Source organism: Chiloscyllium plagiosum, chromosome 1, assembly GCF_004010195.1.
Source record: "Chiloscyllium plagiosum isolate BGI_BamShark_2017 chromosome 1, ASM401019v2, whole genome shotgun sequence".
NCBI lineage: Eukaryota > Metazoa > Chordata > Chondrichthyes > Orectolobiformes > Hemiscylliidae > Chiloscyllium > Chiloscyllium plagiosum.
Window position 1 is genome coordinate 153,946,444 of NC_057710.1, and position 26,149 is coordinate 153,972,592.

At 43.0% G+C, this 26,149-nt stretch overlaps 1 protein-coding gene across 4 annotated transcripts in view; it reads left to right on the forward strand.

Annotated features, from left to right (window-relative positions):
* The window catches only part of fhip1aa (FHF complex subunit HOOK interacting protein 1Aa), a 195,130-nt gene that overhangs the window by 56,734 nt on the left and 112,247 nt on the right, over positions 1-26,149 (forward strand). Inside the window, exon 3 of one of the 4 annotated variants that reach the window (XM_043699704.1) lies at positions 4,142-4,299. The exons of the other annotated variants lie outside the window; for them this stretch is intronic. The gene's annotated coding sequence lies outside the window, so the exon portion shown is untranslated. The remainder of the gene's footprint in view (positions 1-4,141; positions 4,300-26,149) is intronic. 4 annotated transcript variants of the gene reach the window in all.

A 26,149-nucleotide genomic window follows, 5' to 3' on the forward strand; every position in this document is an offset into this window, starting at 1 on the left:
AGCAGGAAAATCGACGTTTCGGGCAAAAGCCCTCCATCAGGAATGAGGCAGGGAGCTTCCAGGGTGGAGAGATAAATGGGATGGGGGTTGGGGGAAGGTAACAGAGTCTGATAGGTGGATGGAGGTAGGGGAAATGGTAACAGGTTGGAGAGGAAGGTGGAGCAGATAGGTGGGAAGGAAGATGGACAGGTGGGACAAGTCATGAGGGCGGTGCTGAGCTGGAAGGGTGAAACTGATCTGGGATGAACATTGTCTTAACCTTTACTTTTTTTTCTTAACTATGACTTGTCATTAATACAGGGGCTGTGGTATGCCAACTTATAAAACTTTTCACTTTTATTTTAAAAATGTGAAAATACATGCGATAATAAATGGTTATTCTATTCTATTGGAAGTGACAATAAATCCAGAGTCCCTGCAGACCTTTCTTGCCCAGAATGAAGTGTACATGTTGAAATACAAAGAAATACATTTGCAGAGTTTTTAGATTAGATTAGACTACCTACAGTGTGGAAACAGGCCCTTCGGCCCAACAAGTCCACACTGACCCTCCGAAGAGCAACCCAGACACATTCCCCTACATTTACCCCTTCACCTAGCACAATGGGCAATTTGCCATGGCCAATTCACCTGCCCTGCACATTTTTGGTCTGTGTGAGGAAACCGGAGCATCCGGAGGAAACCCACGCAGACACGGGGAGAATGTGCAAACTCCACACAGACAGTTGCCCGAGATAGGAATTGAACCCAGGTCCCTGGCGCTGTGAGGCAGCAGTGCTAACCACTGACCCACCGTGCCGCCCACCCTACCTGAAATAACCTGTTGGATAACAGAAATTACTGAATGTAACAGAAATTAACTATGGCTACAGGGGTCTACCTCGTGAAGGGGACACAATGTATCTTTCATTCGACCCAGCCATGAGACATTGAAATGCAATGTCAAATTAGGGACACAGCACATGATAAAACAAATTATAAGAATGGATTTTGGATTCTTAAGGGAGATGGCTCAGAACATCAAACAAAGGAGGTCATACTATGCAAGGCAACATTATAATGAGGTGATGTTCAATGGATTGACTTAAAGTGGAGGACACTGACCGAGATTTATTTTTAAATCAACCTGTTCACCCAACCATTATAGGAGCAGGTGGAACTTGAACCTGGGACCTTCTGGCTCAGATGTTGGGCCATCACCACCATGCCCAGCAGCCCTAGCCTGGCTCTGTCATTTATCACACTCACTTCAGAAAAAAGAGTTACAAGGATGTTGCCAGGGTTGGAGGATTTGAGCTACAGGGAGAGGTGGAATAGGCTGTTTTCGTTGGAGCATTGGAGGCTGAAGGGTGACCTTAGAGGTTTATAAAATCATGAGGGGCATGGATAGGGTAAATAGGCAAAGTCTCTTCAGCTGAAAATGTGTTGCTGGAAAAGTGCAGCAGGTCAGGCAGCATCCAAGGAGCAGGAGAATCGACGTTTCGGGCATGAGCCCTTCTTCTGGAATCAATCCTGAAGAAGGGCTCATGCCCGAAACGTCTTCTTCTGGAATCAATCCTGAAGAAGGGTTCATGCCCGAAATGTCGATTCTCCTGCTCCTTGGATGCTGCCTGACCTGCTGCACTTTTCCAGCAACACATTTTCAGCTGAAGAGACTTTGCCTATTTACCCTATCCATGCCCCTCATGATTTTATAAACCTCTAAGGTCACCCTTCAGCCTCCAATGCTCCAACGAAAACAGCCTATTCCACCTCTCCCTGTAGCTCAAATCCTCCAACCCTGGCAACATCCTTGTAACTCTTTTTTTCTGAAGTGAGTGTGATAAATGACAGAGCCAGGCTAGGGCTGCTGGGCATGGTGGTGATGGCCCAACATCTGAGCCAGAAGGTCCCAGGTTCAAGTTCCACCTGCTCCTATAATGGTTGGATGAACAGGTTGATTTAAAAATAAATCTAGGACAGTGTCCTCCACTTTAAGTCAATCCATTGAACATCACCTCATTATAATGTTGCCTTGCATAGTATGACCTCCTTTGTTTGATGTTCTGAGCCATCTCCCTTAAGAATCCAAAATCCATTCTTATAATTTGTTTTATCATGTGCTGTGTCCCTAATTTGACATTGCATTTCAATGTCTCATGGCTGGGTCGAATGAAAGATACATTGTGTCCCCTTCACGAGGTAGACCCCTGTAGCCATAGTTAATTTCTGTTACATTCAGTAATTTCTGTTATCCAACAGGTTATTTCAGGTAGGGTGGGCGGCACGGTGGGTCAGTGGTTAGCACTGCTGCCTCACAGCGCCAGGGACCTGGGTTCAATTCCTATCTCGGGCAACTGTCTGTGTGGAGTTTGCACATTCTCCCCGTGTCTGCGTGGGTTTCCTCCGGATGCTCCGGTTTCCTCACACAGTCCAAAAATGTGCAGGGCAGGTGAATTGGCCATGGCAAATTGCCCATTGTGCTAGGTGAAGGGGTAAATGTAGGGGAATGTGTCTGGGTTGCTCTTCGGAGGGTCAGTGTGGACTTGTTGGGCCGAAGGGCCTGTTTCCACACTGTAGGTAGTCTAATCTAATCTAAAAACTCTGCAAATGTATTTCTTTGTATTTCAACATGTACACTTCATTCTGGGCAAGAAAGGTCTGCAGGGACTCTGGATTTATTGTCACTTCCAATAGAATAGAATAACCATTTATTATCGCATTTTTTTCACATTTTTAAAATAAAAGTGAAAAGTTTTATAAGTTGGCATACCACAGCCCCTGTATTAATGACAAGTCATAGTTAAGAAAAAAAAAGTAAAGGTTAAGACAATGTTCATCCCAGATCAGTTTCAACCTTCCAGCTCAGCACCGCCCTCATGACTTGTCCCACCTGTCCATCTTCCTTCCCACCTATCTGCTCCACCTTCCTCTCCAACCTGTTACCATTTCCCCTACCTCCATCCACCTCCCCTGCCCACGCCCACACCCATGCCCACAAGCCTGATTTCTGATGAAGGGCTCTTGCCCTAAATGTCGATTCTCCTGCTCCTCGGATGCTGCCTGACCTGCTGAGCTTTTCCAGCACCACACTCTCGACGCTGATCTCCAGCAGCTGCAGTTCTCACTTTCTCCTCAGATCAGTTTCCGTTCAGGGAAAGCCAGTTGAGGTGATGAACACTGAAATACCTGGAAGCTGCTGCCAGAGGCGACCTCCAGGCTGGGAGGAGACCGTCCCTCTGAGACCATGGGAACCCATTAATCACTTCAACTTGTTTTGTTTAAAGGTGTGGTGTTCAGGAATGCAGCCACAACTTTGGTAGTGCTTACTATAAATGGAATTGAGATACAGATTAGCCACTTAATGTGATGGGACTCCTAGGGATTGGAGTAAGTCAATCAGCTTCTCAAACCCACTCTGCCATTCAATTAGATCACAATTGATTTGTATCTTAACTTCAATTAGATCATGGTTCAACTGCTTTATTCTACCTCATCCCAACTTTTAAAAGTTTTGTAACATGAGGCAATTTTTCTGAATGCATCTGTGCCAATTTTCTGAAAGAATGAACCACTTAATTTTTTTTGACCTTTCCTCAGTCTCTTCTGACATTCTTCAAATATTTGTTCTCTTCCCACTGTGAGCTGCATGTGAGCAACTGTCTGTATTTAAAAATCTTTCTATTGGATTTTCTTAAGTCTAACTTTTTAACTATTGGAAATTAATTTTCCTTACTATCGATAGATATTGTTAAGCCTTAATATATATTTCAGTGAAGTGTGTCCCAGTTTCCATTGACTCCTTGTTTTACATGACAGTTTCACCTCTGTTGTTAGGTTTATAAATAATCCCATTTTAAAGATTTGTGTTCTAGCGTCTCTCTGCTGTGTAATCAATTCTAAAGTTTTATAATTTGATGTTTGTTGTCTCTTGATAGTTTTTTACCCAAAATATACCCCCTCACATCTCTTTAAATTTAATCAAACTTCTGATTTGCCCAATTCACTAACTTATTTCTTTAACTTCTCTTCATGGTTAACCATGTTCCTTATTTCATGTTGTTTGCAAAAGTTGTTATTCTATCTATGACTGAAGCTCGAATTTATGTATATGCCAGAGACTAGTATTGGGCTGAATCTGCATTCTGAAATTACTATCTAGTTATCGGGATGAAATGCGGGTGTGGAATGTGAAGGACAGTTTTTTTGAGGAGATAGCCAATCGATTGGCCTCTGAGGGAGCTCTCTTCGATGTGAGGTGATTTGTAGGCTGGGTGCTGTGCATGAAGGACCAATAAGAGACATTCCTACAGTGATGGGGTAATCAGTCAATTATTATGTTATTGTTTCAAGAGCTGGATATGCTAATGTGCCAAGGAGCACATGACCAAGCTCCAATCGCAGACCGGTGAAAGCAAACCACAAAGAGTTTGTGCATTTGGTTCTTACTGCAAATTGCAGTTTAAGCTGTGAAATGGACGTGTGCAAGATTTTCATATTAATTGAATTTAAACTATTTAATCTGTTTAATTTACCAATAGAAACAGGCATGTGATATGGTGATCAGCTTTTGGAATTTTTTAATCAAAGCAACCTTTCAACCACAGCAAAAGGCCTCAGTGAAGACTTGAAGCAGTGCAGAAGTTCTATCTGTATTTGACCCTAGAAAACTGATCACCTCGGGAACAATTAATATTTCATTTGTGAGACTGAGTAGGAACAGGAATAGGCCCTTTACCTCAGTGAGCATGCTCTGCCATTCATTAAGACTATGGCTGATGTGATTACTCAACATTCCTGCCTATCACCAATACCCTTTCACACCCACGTTTCTTGTGATATAACCTTTGGGATTTATGCATTAGCAGAAAATGCCCCAGTTTCAGCAGGGCTGGCAGAATCTGTGGAGAGAAACAAAGCTTCAAGTCTAGTGCAATTCATCTCCAGCTCTTTGTGTTTTTTCTTACTGCACATACTAGAATTCTGAAATTAGTTTGCTTTTATTTTGAGGATTTATTTATACATGTGTTTTAATATTATGTATTATAGTTTTGGCTTTGTAGTTTTTGAGTTAGCAACCAATGGGTTTACTGTAGATCATGTTAATAATTAACTTGTAAGTATTTCTGTAGCCATTGAGATTTTTTTCTTTAGAAGAGTTTTTGATGCCTGACTTTAGAGTGAATATTTTTGTGTGTATCACTTTTGTTTATTGTCGCTTTGTAGTTTGTTTTTTATTTGTGGCCCAGCAAGGTAAATATTGGGGCCTCAAGGATATGTTAGAGATTTCTAGAACTGTTTTATTCATCCGCCTAAGGGGAATACCCATAGATCAGAGAGGGAAAAATGTTTTCTTTTAGTTTCACTTTTAGTTTGGTGTAGTTCCTGTGAAATCCTTGGTATGTAGATCAGTGCTCCTGAGAGAGAAAAGATGCATCGACTACCTTAAACTGAAGAATTAGAGTTAGTCCCAGACTGGAAATGTTGGGATAAAACCCTGAAGAGGTTTCTTAAAGCTGAGTACGTTTTAGCTAGGTGTATTGTAGCTTCAGGAAGAAGGTATCTGCAATTCTAGTCTAAAAGGGGAAGACACAGCCAGTTAGGTCTACTGCGATGTTAGATACTCCGGTGTTGAGTAGTGTTGTATTTTGAGTAGTGTTTTGGCTACTATGCAAAAGCTGTTTTGTTTCTTTTCAATTTAGAGGTGTGTCTTGGGGTAAATGAGATTAAACTTTTACGATGTACTTTGAAATCTTGAATTTGTATTGTAAGTAGATGGTTTGGTTTATTCTATTTTGCCTTCATGTCTTCCATAATAAACTTCTGTTTTACTGTGTGCTTGTGTTTCAGTGAGAGATCACTTTGTTAAAATCAAAATATGATGCCGTAAGCTAGGTTTCTATCTGACTTGTCCAATAATAACACCATCTGATATCATAATAGTATCCAGAATCTATGGATCTCTGCTTGTAAAATGTTCAAAGTCTATTACCACCACCTATTCAGGAAAAGAGTTCCAAAGATTAATGATTCTTTGAGGAAATGAAAACCATGACTCCTATTCTAGATTTTCAAGAAACATCCTTGCTACACCCATGAGATCCCTTAGAATATTTATCTATTTCAATAAACTGCTGTCTCAGCCTGCTCCTGCCCCACTGAACGTATTTACTGCTTTCCCTTTATTCACTGCATTTTACTTCCTCGAAGAACTCCAATAAATATGAGTTCCCTCTGACATAACTCTGGTGACTGCCTTATTACCTTGAATTTTCTCAGTGGCGTGCTATAAACTCTTAATAGCTTCTAACACTTCTTCACGTTAGATTGACAGATGTTAATCTAACTGGTCTGCAAAGAACAAAGAAAATTTACAGCCCAGGAACAGGCCTGTCGGTCCTCCAAGCCTGAGCTGATCCAAATCCACTGTCTAAACAATTCCTAAGGATCTGTATCCCTCTGTTCCCCACCTACTCATACATCTGTCCAGATGTATCTTAAATGAATCTACCGTGCCTGCCTCTACCACCTCTGCTGGGAACGCGTTTCAGGTACCGACCACCCTCTCTGTACGGTAGTTGCTGCTTGTAAACCCCTTAAACTTTCCACCTCTCACCTTGAAAGCGTGACCTCTCGTTACGGAGTCCTTCACCCTGGGAAAAAGCGTATCTCAATACACCCTGTCTATACCCTTCATGATTTTGTAAACCTCAATCAGGTCCCCCCACTCAATTTCCTTTTTTCTAATGGAAACAATCCTAACCTACTCAACCTCTCTTCATAGCTAGCACCTTCCGTACCAGGCACCATCCTCGTAAACCTGTTCTACACCCTTTCCAAAGCGTCCACATCCTTTTGGTAATGTGGTGACCAGAACTGTACACAGTATTCCAAATGCGGCCGAACCAACGTCCTGTACAATTTTAACATGACCTGCCAGCTCCGTCCCTGTCTGACGAAGGCAAGCATACTATATGCCTTCTTGACCACTCCATCCACCTGTGCAGCAACCTTCAGGATACAATGGACCTGAACTCCCAGATCTCTCAGCTCATCAATGTTTCCCAAGGCTCTTCAGTTTACCCTATAATTTGCTCTAGAATTAGACTTCCCAAAATGCATCACCTCACGTTTGCCTGGATTGAACCCCACCTGCTACTTCTCCGCCCAACTCTCTAGTCTGTCTATATCCTCCTGTATTCTTTGACAGTCCCCTATACTTTCTACTACTCCACCAATCTTTGTGTCATCTGCAAACTTGTTGATCATACCAACAGTGCCCTCTTCCAGATCATTTATGTATATCACAAACAACAGTGGCCCCAGCACTGACCCCTGTGGAACACCACTGGTCACCTTTCTCCATTTTGAGAAACTCCATTCAACTACTACTCTCTGCCTCCTGTTGCTTAACCAGGTCTTTATCCACCTGCGAGAACACCCTGCACACCATGTGACTTCACTTTCTCCAGCTTTCTGTTTTTTTTTTGTCTCCCTCTCTTTGAATAAAGGAATTAAACTTGTTATTTTTCAATCAAATGGAACTTTCCCCAAATTTAAGGAATTTTAGAAAATTAAAACTAATGAATCAATTATCTCACAAGCTGCTACTTCTAAGCTCCTCACATGCTGTCCATCAGGACCCAGGGGTTTGTCAGCACCCAGCTCGAGCAGTTTTCTCCATTGTTACTTCCCTGATGATTGAAATCTTCCATTTTCTGATTTACCACTTGGGATTATACATGTATACTCTTAATGAAGGCTGACACAGAATACTTGTTCAATTCATCTGTCATCATTATGAATTTCCTAAACTCACTCCATATGGGACTAATGCTTACTTTTGTAGCTCTTTTTAAAAAAAAAGTCTATAGAAGCTGCTATGATCTGTCTTTATGTAGCCAGGTAGCTTTTTCTCAAAGTCTGATTTTTTTTCGCCTACTCTAATTTTTCTTTCCTCCTTTTAGTTATTTAATTTCTGCTTTTATATAGTGTCCAATCATTTTGAACTGACATACACCTTTGCACAATTATATGCTTTTTTTTTTTGAAAGAAAGTTTGGTACTACCATTAATGTTTTAGTGAAACCCTCTTGGGTTTTTTTCTTATTGCAATGTACAAATTGGTTCAAGTTGGGCTGCAAAGTCTTCCAGGCCGTTGAGGTTACCTTGGGTGCATTCCTGTATAAGAAGAAACCAGCATGTGAGACAAAAAGATAATTCAAGCAGGAACTGAAAACAGCACAAGGCAGAATATTCTTTAAAACAGCAAAAGAAACACAGCTGTTGCATTTCCAACTTTCCGCATAGTAACCTTACATTGTCAAGACTACATGAAATCCCTTAGACGTCAAGAGCATTGGCAAAAGACAAGGAAATATCAAAAATAACAGCAGGAAGTTCCGGAGAAATCCAGCAGAAAAGCAAATGACGTCGCCAACACAAGGAAACCTAAACACATAGAAAGCGGGTCACTAACAAGATTGCTTCACCGGATGCTCACTGAAGATGTTATCTCATAGGGTGACGAAACGTTTGAAAACAAACCTTCCAGCTCAGCGATCAAGCTTGCATCCAGAACCACAACTTGAAATCTTCTCCAACCTCGCTAAACCCAGCGAGTCTGGCACCATCTGTGGATAGAGAAACAGAGTTCATGTTTAGAGGCTAACGCTGCTTTAGAACTGAAGGGGTTGGTCAGTGATGGTTTTAATGCCATCGGGATGTCAGCATTGCATATCAAATTCCCGAGCACAAAATGGAAAACCACAGATATCCCATCTGAACCTAAAGTCTTTACACAAACATTGGAGCAACCCTTTTTAGATTTAGCCATTCAGAACTACATAAATGATGAAAATAAGGATAGTGACAGGAAATGAGGAATTGCATGCATAAATGTTTCAGGAGGATGAGAATGATCCTGCTAGGTCGTGGGAAATGATCAAAGTTCGGCTTTGTGGAGAAGTGAGCTTCTGGGTTCACCATCGTGAAGTTATGACTCCCAGACAATAGCCAACGATGGAGTCATGTATAAACATAGGTGGATAATAAGATCAGCAGCTCGTCTGGCAAGTGGAAGAATCCGTAAGAAGAAAGCGTGCAGTTTTTGCACACACTGTGAACAGGGGGGACACGGTTTGGTCAAAGTCACAGTTAGTAGCGTTTGCCACTATTAACATGAAATGATCAAAGAAAAATAAGCAAGCACACATTCGAGATCAAAGTTGGTGTAGGTGCTCGTGCAAATATCCTACCAGTCAGAATCCTGAAAGATATATTCCTGGACCATTGGAGTCAATGATACAAGCTACAAGGTGCAAAATTAACTACAAATAATAGGGTACCCATCCTTTGCAACTGATAAAATTGTAGTATGGCTGTGCTGCATGAAAATCTCCAGTATTTTAGCTAGTGAAAACAAATGGACCACTGTCGCTGGATTACTGTGTGCATGGATCGCAATATTGTGGCTATTAGTGAGATCACCAAAAGGAGAAAGTGAGGACTGCAGATGCTGGAGATCAGAGCTGAAAGTGTGTTGCTGGAAAAGCGCAGCAGGTCAGGCAGCATCCAAGGAGCAGGAGAATCAACGTTTCGGGCATGAGCCCTTCCTGAAGAAACGTCTATTCTCCTGCAAGATTACCAAAAGACCAGGAACATTTGTATTCAGTCCAGGATTAGCAACAATTGTATCCAGACAAAATTGATACCATAGGAGCCATCAAAAGTTGATTGCACCTCATTTCACCTGCATTGTACCTCCAGAAGATTTCTGTCTGTTGGACTACCCAGAAATTGCAAACCGAAGAGAAAATTAAGAATAAGCTGAGTGATCTATGTTGTAATAGAAAAGTCAGTTGTATACATTATACAGACTGGCGCATTTCTATTATGTGTGAAAGATACAGAAAGATGGCACAATCAGATTATGTTTGGATGTGAGCCGTTTTAACACTCTCAATCTTGCAGGGTAGGGATCCATTTACTGGCGGGAGTTAACCTGTGTGACATTGGGAGTGGGCAGCTGGGTGAGCGGTTTGCAGCTTCAGTAGACTCAGCTGGTAGCGCAGACTCCAGCTCCTCCTGCCAGAGCAGGCCGGGTCACCAGGCAGGTGACAAAGAACGACATCACAGATTGTGATGGCTCCAGTGATGGTGGTTCAGACAAACACAAACAGAATGCTGAAGAAAGTCAGCAAGTCTGGCGGCACATGTGGAGAGAAAGCAGAGTTAATATTTCAAATCCAGCATGATACTCCTCTTCAGAATCAGCAATCATTAGACTAATTGTCCCTTTACTAGGGCTGGTCTGCACCTGATTGGCTGCTCAGCTGTGAATCATGGGGTATTCGACCAATGAGCTCGGCTCTGACCTGAGTACCTCAGTAACCACTTTCCGTGGCCCTGTTGCAAATCCACTGTGGGCTCCTCCATTACAGCAGACTCCACTGGCTGCCTACAGTCCACAGTTTGGAATGCTCTGAATTAAACACTTTTATTGCGCTGAATTGGTCATAGACCATGGCCAAATGGTAACTATTCCCATTGTAGAAATGACCTCTCCATAAAATTGGTGGGATGGAAATGCATTATGGAGTCAGGCAAATGGGACTTCCCCTCATTTCCAGACCCCCCTCCTACCATCACAAGCCATTGAGATTGAAAGTAACGATGACCCTTGTGGGCTCTCAGCTGAAGAAAATGTGAATTAACCACAGTGAATGACAAAAAAAAATCAAGACAATCAGTTTTGTGCTTCGTGTTCGAGTAGCAGTTAACAGGACTGTGGGAATAGCTCCACTGCAACAGGTCACAAAGCTGCTTCACTGGCACCTACTCCGAGGCAACGGATGTTGTGAATAAATGCTGGCCTTACCCATGACGCCCACATCTCAAGAAAAGAGAAGTATATTTGACTAACTAACAAGACAGGCAATGTTTGCTTCGTTTGGCTGACCGAGATTAGAACCCAGAAAACGCAGGGACAGAGTAGTTTAGTGAAGCTGGGGTTGTGCTGAAGTGCGTTTTGTGTCGTGGGAAGCACAGAGCCAGGAAGGAAGTGGGATCAACCAGAGCTGGCTTAGGCCACGATGGAGCACCTCTGAAGAGGGAGTTTCAAAGTCAGATTGGCCAAAGTGAAGGATTGGAATCCCTTGTGGAGTTCTGTTGAGGTTTGGTAACTCACGCAGCCATGAACATATGGGGGAGATAGTTGAGAGAGTGATGTCATCAGCCTTTACTGCACTCGAACTGAACTGTGGGGTGTTCCATCGCAATCTACTACCCATCGTTACCAAATGTTGATTTCGTGTTTTAGAAATAAATTGTGTATTGTAGAATGTTTAACTCTTGAAATGTGTAATATTGTGTGTTCAAAACAGTGGAATCCTGTGGCTTTATTCAGACCTCCATCAGACCAAAGGGGTAGCCATGGGCACCTGCAAGGGCCCCAGCTATGCCTGCCTCTTAGGGTACATGGAACAGTCCATCTTCCGCAGTTACACCGGCACCATCCCCCAGCTTTTCCCTCCACTACATTGATGACTGTATCAGTGTCACTTCATGCTCCCATGCGAAGGTTGAACAGTTCATCAACGTCCCTAACACCTTCCACCTGACCTCAAGTTCACCTGGACATCTTGAAGACTTCCCTTAAAGGATCTCTCTGTCTCCATCACCAGCAACCGACTGACTCAACATTGACCTCTGTTGCAAACTCACTGACTCCCACCACCCCCTCCCTTGTAAAAATGTGATCATTTATTCTCAATTCCTCCGCCTCAGCCATGTCTCACGTTAGCAATCCCACTCCAGGACATCCCAGATGGCCTTCTATTTCAATTACCACAATTTCCCCTCCCAACAATGCCCTCCAGTGCATTTCCTCCACTTCCTGCATCCCTCTCCTTGAACCCCACCCCTCCAACCGCAATAAGGACAGAGCCACTTGGTCCTCACCTTCTACCCCACTAATCTCCGATACAACACGTTTTCCCTGCCATTTCTGCCATCTACAATCACACTCCACTACCAGAGAGATATTTCCCTCCCCACCCCTATCTGTGTTCCACAGAGACCATTCCCTCCATGACTCTCTCGTTAGGTTCACACATACACACACGCATGCACGCACACACCCCACCCTCCACTCCTGGCACCTTCCCTTGCCACCGCAAGAGGTGTAAACACTGTGCCCACACCTCCCCACCTCTCCTCTGTCCAGTACCTAAAAGGATCCTTCCACATCAGGCAGAGATTTTCCTGCACATCCAAACACCTCATCTACTGTGTCCGTTGCTCTAGATGTGGTCATCTCCACATTGGGGCGACAGGGCCCCCAACATGTGGAACGTTTCAGAGAACATCTCTGGGACACAACCCAACAAACCCACCGCCCTGTGGCTGACCACTTTAACTCCCCCTCCCAGTCCGCCAAGGACATGCAAATCCTGGGCCGCCTCCACTGGCAAATCCAAGCCGCCGATGTCTGGAGGAAGAACGCTTCACCTTCCACCATGGGACCCTCCAACCACAGGACCCTCCACCATGGGACCCTCCAACCACAGGATCAATGTTGATTTCACCAGTTTCCTCATCTCTCCTCCTTCCACCTCATCCCAGATCCAACCCTCCAACTCAGCACCACCCTGTTAAACTGCCCAACCTGTCCATTGTCCTTCCAACCTATCCACTCCACTCCAACCTTTCACATCACCCCCCCCCCACCTGCATTTACCTATCGCCTTCCCAGCGACCTTCCCCTCCACCCCGTCCCCACATTCCTGATGAAGGGCTTATGCTCGAAATGTCGACTCTCCTGCCCCTCGGATGCTGTCTGACCGGCTGTGCTTTTCCAGCCCTGCACTTCTCGGCTTTATTCTCTTTGTAAGTCCCTTGGTCTTGCCTTTGGGCTACTTTTCAAAACAAAGTTTGTTATTCTGTAATTAGTTTGGAGCATAATTTGGTGTCCTAACTATGATCATAACAAAAGTTAGCGATCTGGTCTGGGGAATTATAGCACAGTTAAATCTTTGAATACTACAGCAACTTTAATTGAGTGAGTAATGCTCAAGAGTAGGAGGTGGAAAGCCACTGCTGTGGTTATGCAGGATGTGTAAGGACTTTATAAGTGTTTTCTAAATCTGTCATTATGGCTTCTCCAGATTCTTTGTGTCAACAGTTACAAAGTTACTTCGAAGAAGAAAAGAATTTGCATTTTTCAATATCTGAGGACATCCCAAAGTTCTACATAATCCAGACAATGGAGGAGCCAGTTTTTACATCACACTGCCCCACAAATGAAATGAAAACCAAATCATTTCATCCAGTTATTTTGGTTGAGGGATAAATATTGACCCAATCACTGAGAAGATTGCGCTGCAGCGCTTTAAAACTTTGCACAAGCTCTTTTCCTTTCACCCGAGAGGGCAGATAGTGCTTCGATTTTAAGTCACAGTCAAAATAACGCCACTCCAACAATGCAGCATTCTCTCAATGCAGCATTCACTCATTGCAGCATTCTCCAACAATGCAGCATTCTCCAACAATGCAGCATTCTCCAAATGCAGCATTCTCCAAATGCAGCATTCTCCAACAATGCAGCATTCTCTCAATGCAGCATTCTCCAACAATGCAGCATTCTCCAACAATGCAGCATTCTCCAACAATGCAGCAATCTCTCAATGCAGCAATCTCTCAATGCAGCATTCTCTCAATGCAGCATTCTCCAACAATGCAGCATTCTCTCAATGCTCTACTACCCAGAGTAGGGATTGGACCTGTAACACCTCAAACAAAACTAAATGTACAAGTACATCAAAATACATCAGGGTATTTTGTGAGAGGGTTGAAGGACACAATGTACCCTGATGCCGCTGGACAAAACATAGTGAAGGTCTTTGAAGGCATCAAGAGACACCTTTTGAAACTTAGGGAGAATAGCAAATTGGAGGATTAGTGCAGAATATCTGTTCATCATGGACAGTCCCTCAGGATTGAAGATATATTACTCCCATTTGTTTTAAATACAGTTCTCTGGGCTGGAAGGATCCAAGGGTATGGGGAGAAAGCAGGGATGCGGTATTGTGTTGGATGGTCAGCGATGATCATATTGAGTGGTGGAGCAGGCTTGACGGACTGAATGGCCTAATTCTGTTCCTGTTTTCTCTGTTTCTATGTCTGTGTTATGATGGGTTTGAAGGTGGTTGGTCTTAACGTTCCTTGTGATTGTCACGTGAACCTCCAAGGTCCTTGTGTGGAGATGGCAGCTTCCGGAAACGGAGCCCATTCATTGGCACACTGATTGACGTAATGTCGCATTGCTCAGAGGGATCTTTGGCTGATGTGTCCAATACCTGAACTGCAGACTCTGCCAGACTGGTGTCCTTTGAAGGATCAAGCCAATGAGTGATTTGGCACTTAATGTAGCTTGTTTTTTGATCCTTCAACTTCTCCTCCACATATTGCTGACAAAGTTTTACTCTACCTTCAGTACCTTCCTGAGACTGTCACTGTTTTGGTTGGTTACATAGTAAGGACTGCTCAGAGCTTGAGGGTGTTTGACCTCTTCATGAATGACCCGATGATACCCGAGTCCCAAGGAGATCAAATGCTTCTGAGTCTCGTGTCAAACAAAGTGGAACTGGTTTTCATGATTTGGGTCTTGACGATGGATGCTGCTGTCGGATTGTCCGTCTTGCCACAGGATTCTGAGGATCTTGTGACGCCTTCAATGCTTTGAGGTGCCTTCTGCAAGTCTCCAAGCACTTAGGAGGGTCACGGCTGTTTGCTAAATTATGACCTTTGTCTTGGATTTGAGATCTGAGTCCTGAAACACTCTTTTACAACAGTCGGCTGAATGATGAGCTGATATTTGGAGATGATGATGAATATAATTGAGCATTATGACTCCGTGCTATTCTCCTGCCTTTTCTGGATAACCATGAATGTTGTAATGATTAAAATAATCACCTATGCCCTCTTGAAAGCCTCAGTTGAACTTGCCTCCATCACCCCCCCCCCACCTCCCTGTTTATCTGCAGCTCCCCTTACACTCACCCCCAGCCCTAAAGAAGAGTTACGCCTGATGCGTTGTCCTCCCCCTCCTGGTGTTGCCTGGCTGCTTGTTTGGTCAGCCTCCTGCTTGTCTACTCCATCATACTGGCAGGCAGTGTGTTCAACACCTTAACCACTTGCTGTGTGAATAAGTTTTTCTCTCTCTCACTTGCTGCTTTTGTCAATGACCTTGTATTATTGTCCACTTGTTTTTGATCCTTTTATGAGGGGGAACAGTTTCTCCCTATCCATTCTCCCTATCCATCACTGTCACTGGTTTTGACTATTTCTATCAGCTCCACTCTGCAAGATAAACTATCCCAACTTCTTCAGTCCTCAATCCTCACACAGGGTCATCTTTGGAACCATTCTTGTCAACCTCTCCTACACTTTGGCTAATGAGTCCACATCCTTCCTAAAGTGCGGCGCCGTGAACTATGCACAGTATTGCTACTGAGGTCTAACTGGTGTCTTGTACAAGTTCAAGAGTTGATGTACTTTTTGAGATAATGTGTGTTGATGGAGCAAAAAAATGTCTTTGGCAGAATATGCAGAAACGTTTTGTATTCGGATGATTTATGGTCTGGAGAACCTAAAAAAAACGCTTTGAAATGCTAATGTTATGATGGGATCAATTGTTTTTCTAAACTAGATCTTGTTAGTGTTGAACAATCCTTTATGTACTGTTGTATCGTACAGAAATGTCGATTTAATTTTTATTCACTGGCTCTTTTTAAAAAAAAAGTTGTCAGTGACTAGAAATTGAAAAATTGGCCTTAAAACCTTTTCTAGACTTAATAGAGCATACACTGGTGGCTGTTTCCTATGGAAACGTGTAATTCTGTCTGTCCTCATTTTATAGTTGGGGATGTTTTGGATGTAAACTGATGGAAATAGCTCACGATGATAATTGGCTTGTTCATGTAGCTGCTTTCTGCAGATTCTAGTGCAAATTGAACTGTAAAATCTTTTTTCAGAATGCAACAGAATGAATGCATGCCTGTCTTGTGCAGAGTCAGCAATCTTTTAACATACACCGGGACTGCTCAGAAGTTTGAGGCACTTGATCACTCATCCATTACTGTTCCACTTTTCATTTGTGAAGGATTGTATTGAGAACATTATGATTGACGGAATGTTTTCTTTTCGGCAATTAACTCTGTTCAATGCTGAATACTCCACTTGGGTTTTTAACTCTTATTTTAAATTGAGAGGAATACAAGTAGCTATTTCATGAGCTCCTAATTGTGAGTGTTGTGATTATATAACTCAGCAGGAGCATGTCCAACATTTTACAATTGGCAGTGGAGAGTCTGTTGTGCGTTTTGAGAAGGGGAAACAATTTTGGTTATCCCTGGCAGTTGATTTAATGGAAAAATGCAACATTGGAAACTTTTTTCCCCTCATTCTCCAAGTTCCTGCTGAGGTGTCATTCCTCATCCAACAGCAGAATTCTAGCACATTGCCCACACAACTACTTGTAGATTAGATTCCCAAAGTGTGGAGACAGGCCCTTTAGCCCAACAATCCACATTGAGCCTCTGAAAACTAACCCTCCCAGACCTATTTTCCCCTGACTCATGCACCTAACACTGTGGACAATTTAGCATGGCCAAATCACCTGACCTGCACATCTTTGGACTGTGGGAGGAAACCGGAGCACCCGGAGGACACCCACACAGACACGGGGAGAATGTGCAAACTCCACAGAGAGGCTGAAATTGAACCCGGGTCTGTGGCGCTGTGAGGCAGCACTGCTAACTAAGCACATCTTTGGACTGTGGGAGGAAACCAGAGCACCCGGAGGAAACCCTCGCAGACACAGGGAGAATGTGCAAACTCCACACAGAGAGGCTGAAATCGAACCCGGGTCTGTGGCGCTGTGAGGCAGCACTGCTAACTAAGCCACCGTTCCTGCCCTGTGGCGACAGTAAGGAGGCTATTCAGACGTAGAGGATATCCCAGGTTAGCAGAGACTAGCTCTTGTCATTTTTCTCTAGGATACCTTTGTTGATTTTTAAATGGTGACTACTTGGATTTAATTGGCTCTTCAAGATTTAAACATTGACGTTAGATTCCAAACTATTGTTGAATCAGGAATTTGAAAACGTGCTGTACTCCACCATATTAAAGAAACAAGAGACATTGAGCTGTGGAAACTGCCAGGAATCTAGCAATGAAAACAGTTTGCCTCCATTCCCTCCACATTACTGACCTCCAGTAGCTAAAAAAATTTAAATCCTGGAGTAAGTGGCTCTTTTCTACAGATAACACCTTTTTTTTTCCCCACAAAGCAAGGCATGCACAGTGCCAGACAAATGAAAGGCTTGAATGCAGATGGACACTTGCAAAGCAGAAACCTTAAAGGAGCAGTGAAAGCTGGATTTTAAGTCATGTTCTGTCTGCCTTAACCTCAGATTTCTTGACATCAAAATGTGCTCACAAACAAGTTTGTTGGACAGATATGAAAGAGGAATAAAGCTGGTGGAAAGGATGTTACTGCTTTTGTTCTGTCAGTGGTTGTTATTGCAGTGGCAGTTTGTCAACATGAAAGCCAGGAGCCAAGCCCAATAGTAGGGTTGTAGAAGGAAAAGTAACTTTTTTTTTAGAATGCTGGAAAATAATAATAAATAAACGTGAGAAAGCCAGCAGTGTTTGTTATTCACACACTCCCTCTCACACCCTCAAAGGTCTCCATCCACCCCCCTCCGCATTCAGCCCTTTTCCTGATCAGTGTCTCTCTCTCTCATCTGCAGGGGATCCACTGTCAAAATGGCTTCCCATTGATGGATCTCAGTGTCAGGATCATCCCAGCTCTTCTTATACATTGAGATAGGAGGGTTGTTTTATGTGAGGTTGGCAAGGAGACTGTGGACTTAAATTATTTTTCCTTGTAGGCAGCTGGTAGAAATAGCCCTCGTCCTCACTCTTCTTCTGAATAAAAACTCATAACTCTGAAAGAAATTTCAGAAGTATAACTCCAAATGAAGGAAGAAAGTGTCAACTTGCTGTTGATTCCAAGTTGTGAGAGTCTGCTCTGAAGATAATTTGCTCTGTAAAATAAAACAAAGAACTGTGGATGCTGGAAATCCAACTTCCCCTCTCTTTTCCCCCCCACCCCAAACCACCCCCCCCCAAAAAAAAATTTAGCAGCATCTGTGCAAAGAGAAACAGTTAAAGTTCCGACTTCAGGGACCCTTCTTTTCTGACAGAAAAGGACAGATTCAGGTTGTCTGCAATGTTCAAAATATTTAAGGGCAGTGGATAAATTTGCCCTCAAAATTCTCAAGTGAAAAATCAAGAACCTGAGGCAGAACATTCCATAAAGGTCACCGCTTTAAATATTACCTGAGTTCCAGGCTCTTCCATAGTCTAAATGTGGTTAAATATTTGCAGGTCTAAGCATCTCCCTGAAAATGGGAAAATGATGCAGACTGACAAAGGATCACTACAACATTAACTCTGTTTCTGTCTCCACAGATGCTGCCAGACCTGTTGAGTTTCTGCTTTTGTTTGAGCTGCTTTTGGCTTTTTCTCTGTCTTCACAAGGAAAAGGATTTTTTTCCTTTTTGGTTTTAATTCTCTAGTTTCTCCTCCGCTGCACTGATCTCGGATTCCCAGTTTCCAGCCCCTGTTGTGGGTACGTAGATAGAGGGGATCCTTGGTTCTGTCTCTGGAGGAGCAGTCAAAGCAGAAAGGAGGCAACCTGTGCTTGAAGGAGTTGGAGCAGCAGAATCGAGGGACAGAATGGATAGTTTTCAAAGCAGGTCCATGCAGATTCTGCTTCTCTCTTGCTGCTCCTACATTCAAACTCTGCATTATTTTCCCGCTTTCAATGAAATATCTGGACCTGCAATTGTTTCCCACATTTGAACTATGGAGGAACCTTATTGCAAGGTATTGGGTAGAGGGATGATCTTCATTGAGTTGCATTCCCACTGCCCCCCACCACCACCTCACTCCTTTTGCTTCTGAGCTTTGGCAAATTTGCCCACTGCCCAAATGTATTTTGAACACTGCAGTAAGGTCTGATTCTACCCTTTTTCTGTCAAACCACCTGACAATAGCAATAATAGTTCCTGAATAATAATCTTAAACTGAATCCTGGCTGATTTCCATGTTTTCCAGTCCAGGGATGTGAACAGTGACTAATCTGCGCTTAGCACCTTTGTTTACAAAGCATCCCAAGATGTTTCACAGAAACCTTATCAAAAGGAATTTGGAGCTAAATCACATAGTGAGCTGAAGATTAATGAGAATTAGGGTAGGTTTTACAGTGCATCTTAAAAAAAGGAGGGATAGGTAGATCGGTTTTGAGTGAATTCCTTAGCTTTTTATTTTTGTGGTTTTGTTATCGAGTCATGGGATGCCATTAATGTGTCATCAAATTGTTTAAAAAAAAACTGTCCAATTAAGTGGTTAGAGGGAAAGATGATTTATTATGGAGGGATAATTCTGAAGATGAAAGAGTCTAACCTGGTCCAGAGTTAAGATCCTTACAATTGGTGCCATATCCAAGTGACTCGGAATGAATTCAGTCAACTGTTTGCATTGGATGTTGAGGGCAATGAATTTATTGATTTTAAAACATTTTGATTGTGGTTAAGGGTAATTTTGTGGAATGAGTTCATTCAATAAAGCTGCCACATTAATTTAATAAGAATATGATGCAATGTGTTTCATATTTCGAAATGCTGACTACCCATCCTGGCAGGGCTCACATTTTATATTCCCCGCACACGTCAACCCGTGTTTTATAAAGGATTTTCAGAGGCTTCAAACATTACCTAGTTCACAAGTGGACAAGTCAATGTGTTTTGTTGAAGTCTAATTATGTTATTTCTATTGTTAGTACAGTGGTTCCCATTTGGAACTGTGTAACCAGTGTATGTAGAAGAAGCAGCCATAACCAGACTAATTAGTTGCAAGGGAGGCGTTAATTTGGAGTTAGTTGTTTAAAACTTGGGAAAGTTTCATCACTGGACCATTCTTCTGACTTTCCCCTCAGGCATAGCATGTTAAAACCAAACTGAATGACAAATTCTATTCTTGTTAATGATTTAGCGAATACTTTGGGACCCAGACATGTTGCTTCATGAATTGTGTTTATTTGATCCTCTGCAGTGTTATATTCATTGTTGCTGTCAGCTGAACTGGGCCAATAATATTGGTGCCGTTGTTTACCTAACATTGCAAAAAGTCTTCGTTTCTATCATTCGCAAAACCCTGTTTCATCAATGTTTCCAAGATGAGCTATGGCCTGGGAGTTAAAACGTAGGGGCCTGTTTTCCCTCAGTGGTAGTGTTCCTACCCCTGGACTGAGAGGCCCAGGTTCAAGTTTCACCTGTTCCAGAGGTGTGTCATAACATCTCTGAACAGGTTGATGAGAAAAGTAGGTTTAAAAAAAAAATCAAAAGTCAGAGCGTTGACCCAAAAACTAGGAAGAATGCATTGTTGAATTCAGTCATGACTGGGACCTGGCTGATATTTTTTTGTGTAAAGAAATAAAATTCAATACAATGAAATGCAGGGACAAAAAAAAAATCCAAGAAGAGACTTAAATGGGGAAAGAAGACTGCAGATTTTGTAGTCAGTAGTGAGCAAAATGAGCTTCCCCTTTCCTTGGTGATCTATCCCATTGTGTAAGTGCTCTGTACTGAAGGCAGATCCTTAGCTCTTTGACCTGCTAATACTTTGTCCTGAACCATTTTTCTTCCCAGTTTTGTTAGTGTCGCTTGGCCATTGTTTGCCACTCTATGTTGTCTCTCTTTCTTTCTCCCTTTCTCCAGTCTCTTCCCGTTTATATTCAAGGTTCTGTTGACACGTTTCAATACTTTGCAGTTTTCTGGCCCTAATACACGTTCATTACCGGTCCGTCTAATTGTAGCCAACAAGTCACTTGCAGTGACATCTGTTTTAGTTCCTGCAGCATTCCTTCTGGTGTCTCCTGAGGACCTCGCTGTTGTTCCTGCCTGTTTTCCATCTCCATGTTGCCCCTCGATGACATCATCCAAAAACACAGGATTAGTTTTTGTGTGCATGGAGAGGACCCACAGTTGTTTCTCACCAGCACATTGCTCAACTCCTCCCTGTTGTTAAGTTCTCAGACTATTGTTCTGACGTTTACTATTGGATGGGCCTGTACGTGTTGAAATCTAGAAAAATAAGAGGCAACCTTAAAACATACAAGATTCTTCAGGGACTGGCCAGCGTAGATGTGGAAATTTCCCTTGTCGGAGAGTCTCAGATCAGAGGGCATAATACCACCTTAAAGGGGACGTTTAAGACAGAGGTGAGGAGAAATTTCATCTGAGGGTTGTGAATCTGTTGAATTCTTTACTGTGGTAGGCTATTGATGCTGGGTTGTTAAGTGCATTCAAGTATGAAAGTGATTTTTAATCAGTAAGGTAGTCAAGGATTATGGTGGGGGGGTGGGGGGAGGGGAGGCAGGAAAGTGGAGTTGAGGATTTTCAGATCAGCCCTGATTTCTTTAAATGACAGAGCAGACTCATTGGGATGAATGGTGTTCTTGTGCTCTTACATCTTATGACCTCTCTGTCTCGTGACAGTATCTCAAATCTCAGTGTAATATTTGACTCCCAGAGGAACCCCGACTTCCTCTTCATATCATCATCAAGACTGCCTATTGTGATGTGGAGGAGCTGGTGTTGGACTGGAGTGGGCCAAGTTAAAAATCGCACAACACAGTTATAGTCCAACAGGTTTATTTGGAAGCACTAGCTTTCGAAGCGCTGGTCCTTTGTCAGGTAGCTAGTGACCTAACGAATGAGCAGCACTCAAAGCTTTATTTCCAAATAAATTTGTTGGTCTATAACCTGGGTATTGTGTTCACTTTCCCCTCTCACTGCTTATCTGCTGCTGAAATCCTTATTTGCGCTTTCGTTACCTGTAGACTATTATTCCAATATGCTCCTGGCTGCTTTCCCACAGTCTCTAGGACTTAAGCACATCTTAAACTTCGCCCATTTGTCAATGTACATAGGTATTATTCTCCTATCACCTTGAGCTTGCCGACCTACAAGGCTTCTCTTGATCAAGCAGCATATTGATTTCTCGCCCCTCTATCCAGCCACACTCCCTACTGGAGAAACGTGCTCAGTTTCTGGTCTTGTGTTGGAAACTAAGGTTCCTCATTCAGTCTGAGCAAAAGCCAGTGGAGGAGGACAGATTCAGTGTTAGGGCAGTGGTGACTGATGAACTTCATCGTCCTGAAGAAAGATTTGGTGCATGCATTCATGAAACCAGGCAGGTAGTTCTGAGAGTGCGATGGGGATTATAGGTCAGTGGTGTTGCTGTGGATGTTGGCTGTTGTCAGGGTACATATACAATCTGACCCTGGCCTCATGCCAGCTGGTGATGTCGCCAAGTGTCAGCAGATTAGTGAGGAAAAGGAAGAATTAGATGTAAACCTGTGAAAATTATGGAAGGTATTAGATAGATGCTGCTGTTGAAGATGCTATATTAGGCTACACAGGCATGGAACTCCAATCAAGTCCCATGGAACTGAAGAATAGAAGGGAAAGGTGTTTGAAAGGGTCTGTTGCATCAAAAACTATGGAGCTGAAGCAGAGTGAGGAGGAATAACAGCCACAGAGGATCTTCTGCATGGCTTTGGTGGGGGTGGCACAGTGGTTAGCACTGCTGCTTCACAGCGCCAGAGACCTGAGTTCAATTCCCACCTCAGGCAACTGTCTGTGTGGAGTTTGCACATTCTCCCTGTGTCTGCGTGAGTTTCCTCTGGGTGCTCCGGTTTCCTCCCACAGTCCAAAGATGTGCAGGCTAGGTGAATTGGCCATGCTAAATTGCCCATAGTGTTAGGTGAAGGGTAAATGAAGGGGAATGGATCTGGATGGGTTGGTCTTCGGAGGGTCAGTGTGGACTTGTTGGGCTGAAGGGCCTGTTTCCACACTCAGTAATCTAATTAATACGTCATGTCATGCCATATGGTACATGAATATGGAAGTGAGGGTGATATGACAGAAGGCATCAGAGCAGAAGGTTAGATCAACGAGAAGTCCAGAATGTAGCAGGAGCAAGGTGCTACTCCAGAAAGCTGTATTCAGTCACCTGTAACAATACAAATGTAAATAAGGAGTTTGGCAGCACTGAAGAAAGTACTGAAGAGAATGAACTGAGGATGCGAGAGACCAAGAAGAATAGCAACTGTACAATAAGGCAGCAGCCTCAGAGTGTACCTACCCCCCCCCCACACACACACACAAATACATATTATTTATAGATATATACCCGGAGTAATCCGAGACGGTCCCATGTGCTGTAAACCATACTAGTGTTGATGTTAGTGTAAAGCATACTGAAACATGGATCAAATTAAATCAAGCTTCATGATAATTGGAGGATTCTAGCATGTTTGTGAGAGACATTGGAACACTTGGCCACAAGGAAGTTGGAGGTGGGATAGTAGATGGAGAGAATAATTGAGTCAGAGATGAGTTTTTCAATAGGAGAGTGGTAGTTGTTTTGGGAAAGGTGACTGGGAGGGGGACATGTTTTGCGTGTGCTAAGGAGTTACTCCTGAAAGTAATATATTGCTGTTTAATATAATTTCTGCAAAATCTCCTCTGCCTGTGAAGGTTAATTAGTGGCATTTTTCACAGGCTTCCACAATATGCCTGAGGCCAGTAGTGATGGCCAACTTTGACCAGAATATTTCTATCAAAAGGGAGTGCTTGCATTGGGAATGATAACCACAAGATACTTGGTTGGAATTTACTGTGATTTACAGTATCAAATAAGATTTTAGAACTTCATTGAGCATTTAAAAGAAAATTGTCACCAAACGAAAATAATTTTAAAAACAGTCATGTCTTTGGCTTCAGTGTGAAATAAATTCTTCCATTGGCTTCTGAAAACTGATTCCAGTTTGATTTGCTAAATTTGTTTGACAAAACAAAACATTCGTGCTCCTCATATATGTTACCCTTGTGCAAATAGAAGGATGAAATGTATGTTTTGAAGGATTGTTTATAAGTCCCTTCTCTTGAAAGATCACCATGGAAACCTTTTGTCTCTGAACCCTGAACACAGTACAGGGCAATGACTTATGCAACAATGGGACTGTATGTTAAAGCTGTTCCACTGAGGAAAATAGTCACAAATCTTAGTCATTGTTGAGGAAAATAGTCACAAAGGTTAACTATCATTGAGGCGGGTTTTTCCAGAAAAGCTGCAGGGTTCAAACACCCGATGGGATGAAACAAACCGAGAGACAAGGTAAAACAGATGCAGACAAATGGTGAGCTACCTAAAGTGCAGACGATTATTGTTTTGTTTTAAGGTTTGTGAACAGAAAAATGTGAAGAACCAGTAAGAGTAATCCAGCTACACTCAGCCTAGGAAGTTCTAGCATATAGAAGTTAATCACTGGTCGAATGAATACTGAGAGTGGAGAGCTAGGGAAACTCAGTAGGTCTGAGAGTATCTGTGGAGAGAGAAACCGAGTTAATGTTTCGAGTCCACTGTGATCCTTCACAACTTGCATACCGGTCTACCCTAAATTATGGATGCATTGGGCGCTTTTATTTTCATCTGGTAGGTTACCACACACTTGCTTTTCTCTGAATGAATGTGAGGAAAGAGAATCTTCGAGATACCAATTTGTTTCTGTGGCTTGAGAATATTGCTGATCCAGAAGCATTTCATAGAAAAATGGCAGTCTCCTGACTTATCCCTGTAATTGTAAGGTACTTGTTGCACAGAAATTGAAGGTAATGTATACATTTGCTGCCACAGGCAATGAATGAACTGGCTGGTAAACTGATGGTAATCTTCTCCAATCAACCAGCCGCTCAGAGCTTCTAGGTCAAGATTTCACAAGGAAGCTTTTCTTAAAGTGCCAAAGTAGCTACTTTGGCTGTTTCTTTTTAATTCTGCGCTTGGGATGTGAATATCACTATTTCACAGCCCTAATTTCCCTTTAAGATGCTGGTGGTAAATCAGTTTTATGAACCACTGCAGTCTGTGTTATTACAGATACAGCCACAGCATTGTTCAGTGGAATGGTTCAGCAGTTTGATCAGTGTCAGTACATTTGTCCAAGTCAGGGCAGTGTCCGTGGCTACTGAAATGTTGCACTATTTTATTCCCAGTTTACCTTCTCTACAGGAACTCCATGGTGGTAGCTGTTTCCATATTGGAGTAAGAAAAGTCCTCTTTCCCAAGCTATTTGATTTGCTGCTGTTAATGTTGTGGTTATATTTTAAAATATTAGTGTGAGAGATGGGGAATTTCAAGTGTATGATGGAATCTTGCAGCACAGGAAGATCCCAGTCAGCTCAGTGTGCCACAGTGGACGGCACGGTGGCATAGTGGTTAGCACTGTTGCCTCACAGTGCCAGAGACCCGGGTTCAATTCCCGCCTCAAGCGACTGACTGTGTGGAGTTTGCACGGAAACCCCGTGTCTGCGTGGGTTTCCTCCGGGTGCTCCGGTTTCCTCCCACAGTCCAAAAATGTGCAGGTCAGGTGAATTGGCCATGCTAAATTGCCCGTAGTGTTAGGTAAGGGGTAAATGTAGGGGTATGGGTCTGGGTGGGTTGTGCTTCGGCGGGTCGGTGTGGACTTGTTGGGCCGAAGGGCCTGTTTCCACACTGTAAGTAATCTAATTGACTCTTCAATTTTCTCACTTACCCATACCCCTATAAAATATTTTCTTATTTGCAAACAGCCGTTTCAATTATTTTTCATTACCGTGCAATTCTGCAACATTTTTCACAATTGGCACTATTTATCACAATTATGCTTTAACAAATAAGCTTTAGAGTCATTGAGTCATAGAGATGTACAGCACGGAAACAGACTCTTCGGTCCAACCCGTCCATGCCGACCAGATATCCCAACACAATCTAGTCCTACCTGCCAGCACCTGGCCCATATCCCTCCAAACCCTTCCTGTTCATATACCCATCCAAATGCCTCTTAAATGTTGTAATTGTACCAGCCTCCACCACTTCCTCTGGCAGCTCATTCCATACACGTACCACCCTCCGCGTGAAAACGTTGCCCCTTAGGTCTCTTTTATATCTTTCCCCTCTCACCCTAAACCTATGCCCTCTAGTTCTGGACTCCCGACTC